The sequence below is a fragment of the Schistocerca gregaria genome, chromosome 2 (genome assembly GCF_023897955.1).
Source record: "Schistocerca gregaria isolate iqSchGreg1 chromosome 2, iqSchGreg1.2, whole genome shotgun sequence".
NCBI classification, from domain to species: Eukaryota; Metazoa; Arthropoda; class Insecta; order Orthoptera; family Acrididae; genus Schistocerca; species Schistocerca gregaria.
The window spans coordinates 492,493,991-492,503,901 of NC_064921.1; positions in this window are offsets into that span (position 1 = coordinate 492,493,991).

Consider the following 9,911-nt stretch of genomic DNA (forward strand, 5'->3'; position numbering starts at 1 on the left):
GCACTTTTTAGCCGGCCGCGGTAGTCTCGCGGTTCTAGGCGCGCAGTCCGGAACCGTGCGACTGCTACGGTCGCAGGTTCGAATCCTGCCTCGGGCATGTATGTGTGTGATGTCCTTAGGTTAGTTAGGTTTAAGTAGTTCTAAGTTCTAGGGGACTAATGACCACAGCAGTTGAGTCGCGTAGTGCTCAGAGCCATTTGAACCATTTTTTTGCACTTTTTAACCGAAATTGGCCAACAAAAAATGTTGTTTTAATTCGTAATATACTTTTTTTTGGCCAGGACTGCATTCTTGCCTGTACTCGTCTGATTTTTATGTCTTTCTTGCTTCGTCTGTTATCGGTTTTTTGCTTCCAAGGGCCGCGCGGGATTAGCCAAGCGGTCTAGGGCGCTGCAGTCATGGACTGTGCGTCGGGTCCCGGCGGTGGTTAGAGTCCTCCCTCGGGCATGGGTGTGTGTGTTTGTCCTTAGGATAATTTAGGTTAAGTAGTGTCTAAGCTTAGGGACTGATGACCTTAGCAGTTAAGTCCCATAAGATTTCCCACACATCTGAACATTTTTTGCTTCCCAGGTACAGAATTCCTCAACTTCGTCTACTTCGTGATCACGAATTCTGATGTTAAGTTTCTCGCTAATCTCATTTCTGCTGCCTCTCATTACCTCTGTCTTTCTTCGGTTTACTCTCAACCCATCTTCTGTGCTCATTAGACTGTTCATTCAATTCTAAAGAACTTGTTATTGTTCTTCACTGTCACTGAGCATAGCAATGTTAATAAAGAATCTTATTATTGGTATTTTTCATCCTGAATTTTAATCCCACGCTTGAATCTCTCTTTTATTTCCGTCATTGGTTCTTCGACGGTATAGACTGAACAATAGAGATGAAAGTCGGCATCCCTGACTTATACCCATTGCGTACAGTATTTCGAGTGTGCTACGATCCGCCTGGGTGCCATACGCATGTGGCCGTAATGAGTGTGGGCCGCCGTGTGGGTACGCCGGCCGCGGGCGAGCAGGTGAAGGCGGCAGGAAGGGAAAGCTCCGTCTCTTCCGATTACGCCCGGCCACGCCGCGCCGCTTCGGCACGCGTGACCGATTTCACTGGGCGTTACACAATGCACCCCGACCGGCTATTGCTCTCGTGGTGAAATACGTGCACTGGGCGGCGGAAATACGCGGTTGCGCGTGCAGATCGATGGTTGCGGGTGTAATTGTAGTCGCGGCTAACCACTTATTACTGCCCAGTCAGCTGTGAGCCGATTCTATGCGAGGAGTACGATGGACGTGTGTGAGTTATGGTGGAACAGAGACATCGGGGTAATTATGAGGGCAGTGGAAGGTATGAATCCAATCAGGGATAAAACAACTGATCACACATCTTGGCGACAAAACTGGAAAGGAGATTAGGGTTTAGCGTCCCGTGGGCGTAGAAGATATTTTAGAAACGTCGCGCAAGCGGAAAGGTAAGTCAGCCACGCCCTTTTCAACTGTCCCAAGGGATTTAGCGAATCCATGGAGATTCTAAATCTGGATAGCTGAGCAGATTTTATAACCGCAATCATCCCAAATGTGAGTCCTGCGTCCTACTTTGAGCCACTTAACTCTTTACTAAAACAAAGGATATGGCTGATTCAAATGGCACTGAGCCACTGAAACGTGCCGGTGTCCCATCATGCTGGAACCACATGCATTGCCTTGTAGAGAGTGGTACGTCATCCAGCAATTCACGCAATTCTGTGGCGAGGAAATTGTAATAATGAATGTAATTTAAAGACATAGGTAGGTAGGAGATACGGCAAAATTAAACCACATGCCCACACATTCGACTAGAACCGCAGTTGATGAGTGCGAGGAAATGTGACATGTGGATGAAACTCACTCCAGACGTGTGAACACTGGATATATCAAGTATCAACCACATCTGCGTACTCATTCCATATGTATCGCTCCACTGGTAAAAAAGTACTGTGGTGGTCAAGACGTACATGTCAAAAGCTACTGCAACTGAAGAGTGCCCCCTATCGATGTAACTGGAACTGTTAGAACGTCAAGTAAGTCGTTCCAACTCAAGACTGAATACGCTCTATATGGGAATAATAACGTTCACAGGAAATTATGAGGTAGAGGAAAATATTTATTTTGATGTCTCGTACAACCTCCAAGAAATCCCCCCCCCCGCCAGCCAGTGTGGCTTCAGTCAGGAACCGCTCTGCTGCTACGGTCGCAGGTTCGAATCCTGCCTCGGGCACGGATATGTGTGGTGTCCTTAGGTTAGTTAGGTTTAAGTAGTTCTAAGTCTAGGGGACTGATGACCTCAGATGTTGAGACCCAGAGCCATTTGAACCATTTAAGTCTTGCGTCTGACAGGTCAGACGGCCGAGAGCGACATAAATACTGTAGGAAAGGGGGCGTGGTCAAGTGACACGTGATGAGCAGAGATAACCCTTGTCAGAGATAAAACTTAACTATCGGTTGTCGCCTTATCAACGATAAAACTGTCTAGCGATTCTGCAGAGCTACTGTCCATATGTCGCTTAAGTTCCATTGCCTCCTCTTTCCTATTAAAATTATCCTGATGCTTGAAAATTTAAATGGCTTCTCTACGTAGACGTTGATAATAATTTGATGTTGTAGAAATTTTATCTACAACGTCAAATTATTGTCGTCTATGGTGAGAAGCCATTTAAATTCACAAGCATCAGGATAAATTTAATAAGAAAGAGGAGGCAATGAAACTTAGCAGAATCTAGACAGTTTTATCGCTGACAAGACAACAATCGATAGTTAAGTTTTATCTCTGACAAGGATTATCTCTTCTCATCACGTGTTACTTCACCACGCCCGCTTTCCTGTCATTTACGTCGCTCTCGGAAGTCCGACCGGTCAGTCGGCAAGCCTCAGCGGAGGAGCGTCTCTGAGGACGTCCAGTGCAATCCTGGACGACATGTAAGGAACAGGAGAATTTCTTGGACCACGACATCACATCTCCAAAGGTTTACCAGCAAATACGTACGTTTAGTAATCGAATTTTGAAATAATAAATAACAAAAACTGTTTCAACTAAAATGTCCTACGATTTTTGTGCGCGAATTGGCTCAATAAATTTCCAAATGCTTAGTAATACACTCGTAAATGCAACACTGCACTGTGGGAAGATTGTCTGCATATGGAATGAGATCTGAAATGATCTTTACCTAAAGTGACCTGATAATAAGTTTCGATAAACCATGCTAACTGAATTACCTAATAACCTGACTGTAATGTAAAACTGACCTTAACAGTTATTCTTGGCTTACCCGTGGCTAGGGAAACACAGCACTGCTCGAAGTGGTGAGCATAAAACATACAGCTTAGCAGCAAGCAGGCTAAACTGGAAAGAAGAAGCCCTGTGCAGTGCAATGCAAGGACATGTAACTATTCTAAGTTCTTCACTCTTACTGTATTCCGCAAAGTGCAATGCAGCGACTCACACAGCCAAAAAATATGAAATTCTTCTGTGAGGAGACTGTGATGGAATTTGAACTTTCCAAATAACTGAAAGGAAAAACTGTATTACGAAAACTCATAGTCATTCCTCAGAAACCACAATGATCTTTACAAAAATTACTCTTTTACAACAGATATTAATGTGCCATAAACTGTAACTCCCGAGTGCGAGCTATGTGAACTGATAACTTTACTTAATCGCATTTGAACAATGAATTAATTAACGCAAACTAATAAAGAACAATTCCACGGAAACTTTCGGTTTTTCAAGCGCGCAAGCAAACAATGTAGCATAAACTTTACCTCATAATCTTCACTGGTACAATTAATCTTTACCAATTCATATACTGGAGTTCATCATCCTCCCTACCTTTCTCTGCAAGCTACTCCAGACCGCCCAGTAGCATAGCCGGCACCCGACTCTCACAGTATCCTCACTTAAAATGCCTACTGCAACGACAGTATTACTGGCGACCAAAGATCACAGCGCTTGTACCAAGAACATGCGTGGTGTTACATATCGACTATTGAAAACTACTGTGTGACAAATGTTTAGCGTACAAATATATGACACATGTAATGAAAATATAAGGCTCATATCATTTTCTTCGAATACCAAAAATTAACTAGAAATCTTACACTTTTTATGACAAAAGTGCATTAACTCGATTCCAGTCATTGAATAAGCAATAAAAGTGAAGTGTACAAAGCTTCAACTGAATACCTGAAGAGATACGGTAATACTTGGACTCAGGTGGGTGGAGTGGAAATTGGAATGATACAATTAGTTGTGTCCCCGTGAACAGCCAGTGATTGCTGAGTTAGTTAACAGATTAAGGGAAAGACCCAGAAAAGTACACATAGGCACCTGTTCCCTTGCCTGAGTGCATGTTGAGATCAACTAGCTGACTGCTATAACTCGAAACAAACGACTTCGCGACCCCCTCGTCACAACGCACGCAAACGGGCGCATGTTTACCATCGTCCTAAAACTCTGGTGCAGAGAATGGCTACAATGATAGCTGAGAGCTGTAAGCTGAGCGCCGGCATCTATGACCAGCTCTAGGACGAAGTTCTCACTCTCTGTAGCTCTAAGGCGAAGACATCTAACCCCCTGTCGATCCAAGAAGAGGTGTCTATCCGCTCTTCTCAAAATCCTGTTGGTCCTACCAGCATCAGAGCCTTGTTAGCCAGTCGCTGCAGACCTTCTGAATTCCGACCAATGCTTCTAAAAGGAATCTGCTGTGATTAACTACAATAGTAATATATTTCTCTCTTAGAGGGATAAGAAAGCACCCGCTATGAGGATGGTTTCACTCAGATACTGGCTGCATGTACTCGCTCGCGAGTCTCCACCCCAATACAAAAATAATTTTGATGAACCCATCTTGGGTTCCTCATAAAATTTAAACATCAATTACTACTTGCCTCCTTCGAGTCCAACAGATACTTCAGGCTCTGAGTGTTTCACTGAATGGAAGTGAAATGAAGGCGTACTTATTAAATTCGCAGTCATTGGTGTTTGTTTCAATTACACTCGCACTTTAATGCAACACTACTAATTTTATTTGTTGGAAAGAATCATCTCATAACACAAACATCTGTCAGAAGTCATTACGAGATTACCACTAGAATTATAAGGACCACAGGAATCTTCCATAACAAGCCAGGAACGTTTTGAGGTGGTGGGGCACTCGTTTACCGATAGTGACAGCTTTTCAGTGAAGTTTGTGGTATACATTTCGAACAATTACTGCTAAAAACGTGGTGTGAGTAAACAAGAAAACTTGATCTTTACTCTCTTCCGTTTTACAAGCTTGTTTGTTAACAGTACTGTCAGAATAAACTTTGCTCTCGGTATCCATATATTGGCGAAGTTTAAAACAATTCACCGTTTCAGAGTTCATTAACAACAACACTGTACCTTACACTACACCACTTCTGTTATGTTTCTGCAGTTCATCTGATTACCTCTCCTGGTTAATAACGTTGCGGAACTCATAGTAGCCCCTTAGCTTAACCAAATTAAATAAGGAAGATCTTCCCAGCGAAAAATCTCGTCTAATCTAATTAGCCTTCTGTATAAATCTAAAGTTTGTCTTTCTTTGTTCAGAGCAAGCGATTAACTTCGGATAATTTAATTAGCATAATGTAACAAGCAGGAGTTACACTTACATGCATTTCCGCTGATGGAACTTCGTTTTAAACCCTTAGTTTTACAGCGGCCCGTTTTCGACGAATGATTATTTCAGAAGCATTCCTCATTTCGACGGTTCATATCCTGTTCTTACCACAATAATGAGCTTTCCTTTTCTGCGCCCTGCAAGTAATCAATTGCGGACGGAAATTTTGCCTCTCAGATTATAGTAACGCTGACGGGAAACACATAGAAACACGAAAAAGTAATTAATGTAGTGTAATGAAACGCCGGGAATATATTTGTCTGGGTAGCATATTTAAATGAGTAATATTGCAAGCTCACATGTTAATGTAAGTGCGAGATAATAATTGGAAATGAGAAATGCTGGTACATTAATGACCGGTGTAACCGCCAGAATGTTGAATGCATTGTGCTGTACAGGTGTCGGATGTCCGTTTGTGGGATGGAGTCTTATGTCTGTCGCACTAGGTCGGTCAGTACAGGGACGGTTAATGTTGTTTAAGGATGACGTTAGAGTTGTCGTTCGATGATGTGCCATATGTGCTCGATTAAAGATGGGTCTTGTGATCGAGGAGGCCAAGAAAACACGTAGATGGTCTGTAGAGGATGATGGGTTACAAAAGCGGTACGTGGGATAGCGTTATCCTGTTGGAACACACTCCTTGGAATGCTGTTCATGAACGGCAGCACAACAGGTCGAATCACTATAGCGACGTCCACCCCTGGTAGCTGAGTGGTCAGCGCTACAGAATGTCAATCCTAAGATCCCGCGTTCGATTCCCGGGTGGGTCGGAGATTTTCTCCGCTCGGGGACTGGGTGTTGTGTTGTCCTAATCATCATCATTTCATCCCCATCGACGCGCAAGTCGCTAAAGTGGCGTCAAATCGAAAGACTTGCACCCCGGCGAACGGTCTACCCGACGGGAGGCCCTAGTCACACGACATTTACATATACTAGACTGAAGTACAAATATGTAGTAAGGATGCAAGGGATAACCTAGAGAGTGCTTCTTCTATTATATGAACTCGCACACCAGACTATAACTCCAGGTGTAGGTCGAGTGTGTCTAGGCTGCAGACAGGTTGGTTTCAGTCGTTCGTGTGCCCTGTTCTGACCAACACACGGTCATCACTGGGACTGAGGGAGAACCGGTTTTCATCGGAACTCTCGTTTGATACCGCTGAAGTTGCAAATGACAGTGGTTTGGGTCAATGAAATGGACGCTACGGGGCATCTGACTCAGAGGTGTCCTTGAAGTAATCGATTTGTAACAGTTCTTTGTGACACTGTAGTGCCACCTACTGCTCAATTTACTGCTGTAGATGCAGTACAATGCGCCAGAGTCATACGCCGATTACAATGGCTTTCCCCCACGGTAGTGCCAATTGGCCGTCCGGAGCCTGGTCCTCTTGCGACCGTACATTCTCGTGACCACCGCTGCCAGCAGTTATGTGCAGTAGCTACATTCCTGCAAAGTCTTTCTGCAATATCGCGGAAGGGACATCCAGCCCCTCTTAGCCCTATTACACGACCTCGTTCAAAGCCAGTGAGGTGTTAATAATGGCGTCTTTGTAGCCTTAAACGCATTCTTGATTAAGACCAGCTCACCAGTCCAACCTCAAAGGTAACTAACGCTCACGATCGTTACAACCTTTTTTTTTTTAATCAAATCTGATTTCCACCTTCATAGTGATGTTACAATCGCCATTTTTTTGCGACTCGCGCTACATTTGAATAGATATCATCTTTCAGTTTGTAGAAACACCTTTTGCTTAAGAAGCAAAACGCCTTCTTGGTTTAGTAATTTTCGTCCGTCCTCGAACAAGCGTGGCAGGACGTCCAAGGGAAGCAGCGGTTGGGGAAAGAGGAAGGATTGTAATCAACCCTAGCGCCCATTTTCTTCTATTTGTACAAGCAACTTAGGAAACGAAGGATTAATTTGGAGAGGTAATTAAAATTCTGGAAATGAAGACTTTGAGATTTATTTATGAAACTGTAATTATGTCGGAAACTGTAAGGGACTTAGAGGAGTAATTGAACAGAATGGATAATGTCTTTGAAAGAGGACATAAGATTCACATCAACAAAACCAAAACAAGGGTGTTGGAATGTAATCGAATGCTGAGAGTGTTAGTTAAAGAAAGAAGACACGATAAACAGTAGACGAATTTTGCTTTTCCGCAGGAAAATAACTGGCGATGGCTGAAGTATCTATATCAACATTTACGTCGAAACTCCTCAATCCACCGTGTGGTGAGCGGCGGAGGGTATCCTGTACCACTACCAGTCATTTCCATTCCTGTTCCACTCGCACACAGAACGAGGGCTGTATGCCTCCGTGTGAGCCTTGATTTCTCGTATTTATCCTTCGCAGTCCTTACATGCAATGTATGTTGGAGGTGGCGGAATCGTTCTACAGCCAGCTTCAAATACCGGTTCTCTAAATTTTCTCAATAGTGTTCCACGAAATGATTGTCACCTTATCTCCAGGAATCCCTATTTGAGTTTCCTAAGCATCTCCGTAACACTTACGTATTGATCGAACCTACCAATAACAAACCTAGCAGCCTGCTTCCACATTGCTTCGGTGTCTTCCTTTAATCCGGTCTGCTGCGGACACCAAACACTGGAGCAGTACTCAAGAACTGTTCGCATTAGCGTCCTGTGTGTGGTCCCGTTTTCAGGTGAACCACACTTTCCTTGAATTCTCCCAAAAACCGAAGCCGACCATTCGCCTTTCCTACCACAATCCTCACACGCTCGTTCCATTTCATATCGCTTTATAACAGTACGCCCAGATATTTAAACGACGTGACTGTGTCAAGCAGGACACTACTAATGCTCTCTCGGAACTTTACAGGTTTGCTTTTCCTACTCATCTTCATTAACTATTTTTCTACGTTTAAAGCTCGCTGACATTTATCACACCAACTATAAATTTTGTCTAATCTATCCTTCTACAGTCACTCAACACCTTACTGTACACCAAAGCATCATCAGCAAACAACCACAGGCCGTTGCCCACAGTGTCCGCCAAACCATTTTGAGAATAACCGTAGTCCTATCACACTTCCCTGGAGCACTCCTGACGATACCCTTGTTTCTGGTGAACACTCGCCGTCGAAGGCAACATATTGGGTTCTATACCTTAAGAAGTCTTCTAGATACAGAGAGAATGTGAAAAAGAGCAAGAAAGAGAAGTTTGTTAGTAACGAATACAAGTTTTAGCGTAAGACGTCTTTCCGGAAGATATTTGCCTGGAGTGTATATTTGTATGAAAGCGACAGGTGGAAGATAAACAGTCCAGAGGAGGACAGCAGAAAAATTTTCGGAATTTGGTGTTATAGGAGAACGCTGAAGTTTAGATGGGTAGGTAGGATACCTAATGAAGAGCAACTGATTATAACTTCGGACAAGAGAAATTTATGACACAATTTGACTAAAAGAAATGATCGGTCACTAGGAAAAATCCTGAGGCTCCAAGAATTCGTGAATTTGGTAACAGGTGGGAAGTGTGTTGTAAAAATAATAGGGAGGGATAAAGGCTCGACCACAATAAGCAAGTCGAAATATACATAGGTTGTAGTACAGACGCGGAGATGAAGTGAACGGCTGAGGATAAAGCAATGTGCAGAGCTCAATTAGATTGGGCTTCATACTAAAGGCCACAACAATCACCCAAGTACACTCTAAAACAAAACAAAAACCATGCATATTGAACGATAACAAATACAAGCCGAAGCGATGAATTAATGTTTGTACCAAGGTTGAGATTCTAGCCTAGGACTGCAGCTCACCGGACAAATGCTCTAACCACTGCACCACTGTCTAACTTAGGTGCGTGGATTGTCCTAGTGAGTCTTCTTCCATAATACAAACTCCAGTTCTCGCCTGAGTTCATCTTGATGTTTCCCTTCTTAACTCATATCAGTATTACAGATTATTATTATTATTTTCATAAATAATGTTGATACTTAATACGTTGCTGGAACATGTAGTTTCATCTGGATAATACATTGCCTATGACTGAGGTGCAGACAGGATTATCCCCATTTCTTTCGATGCCACGATGCTATTCCAATATTGGAGAGCATTTGCTATACGTATACGTGTTAAGACGAAGAACATCAAGATGGACTGAGGCGTGAACTGGAGTTTGCTTTAAGGAGGGAGGCGTACTACGGTAATCTGTACAGCTGTGTTAGCCGCAGTGCCAGGGTAGCGCAGAAGTTAGGTCATCTGCCTAGTGAACAGAAGATCTGGG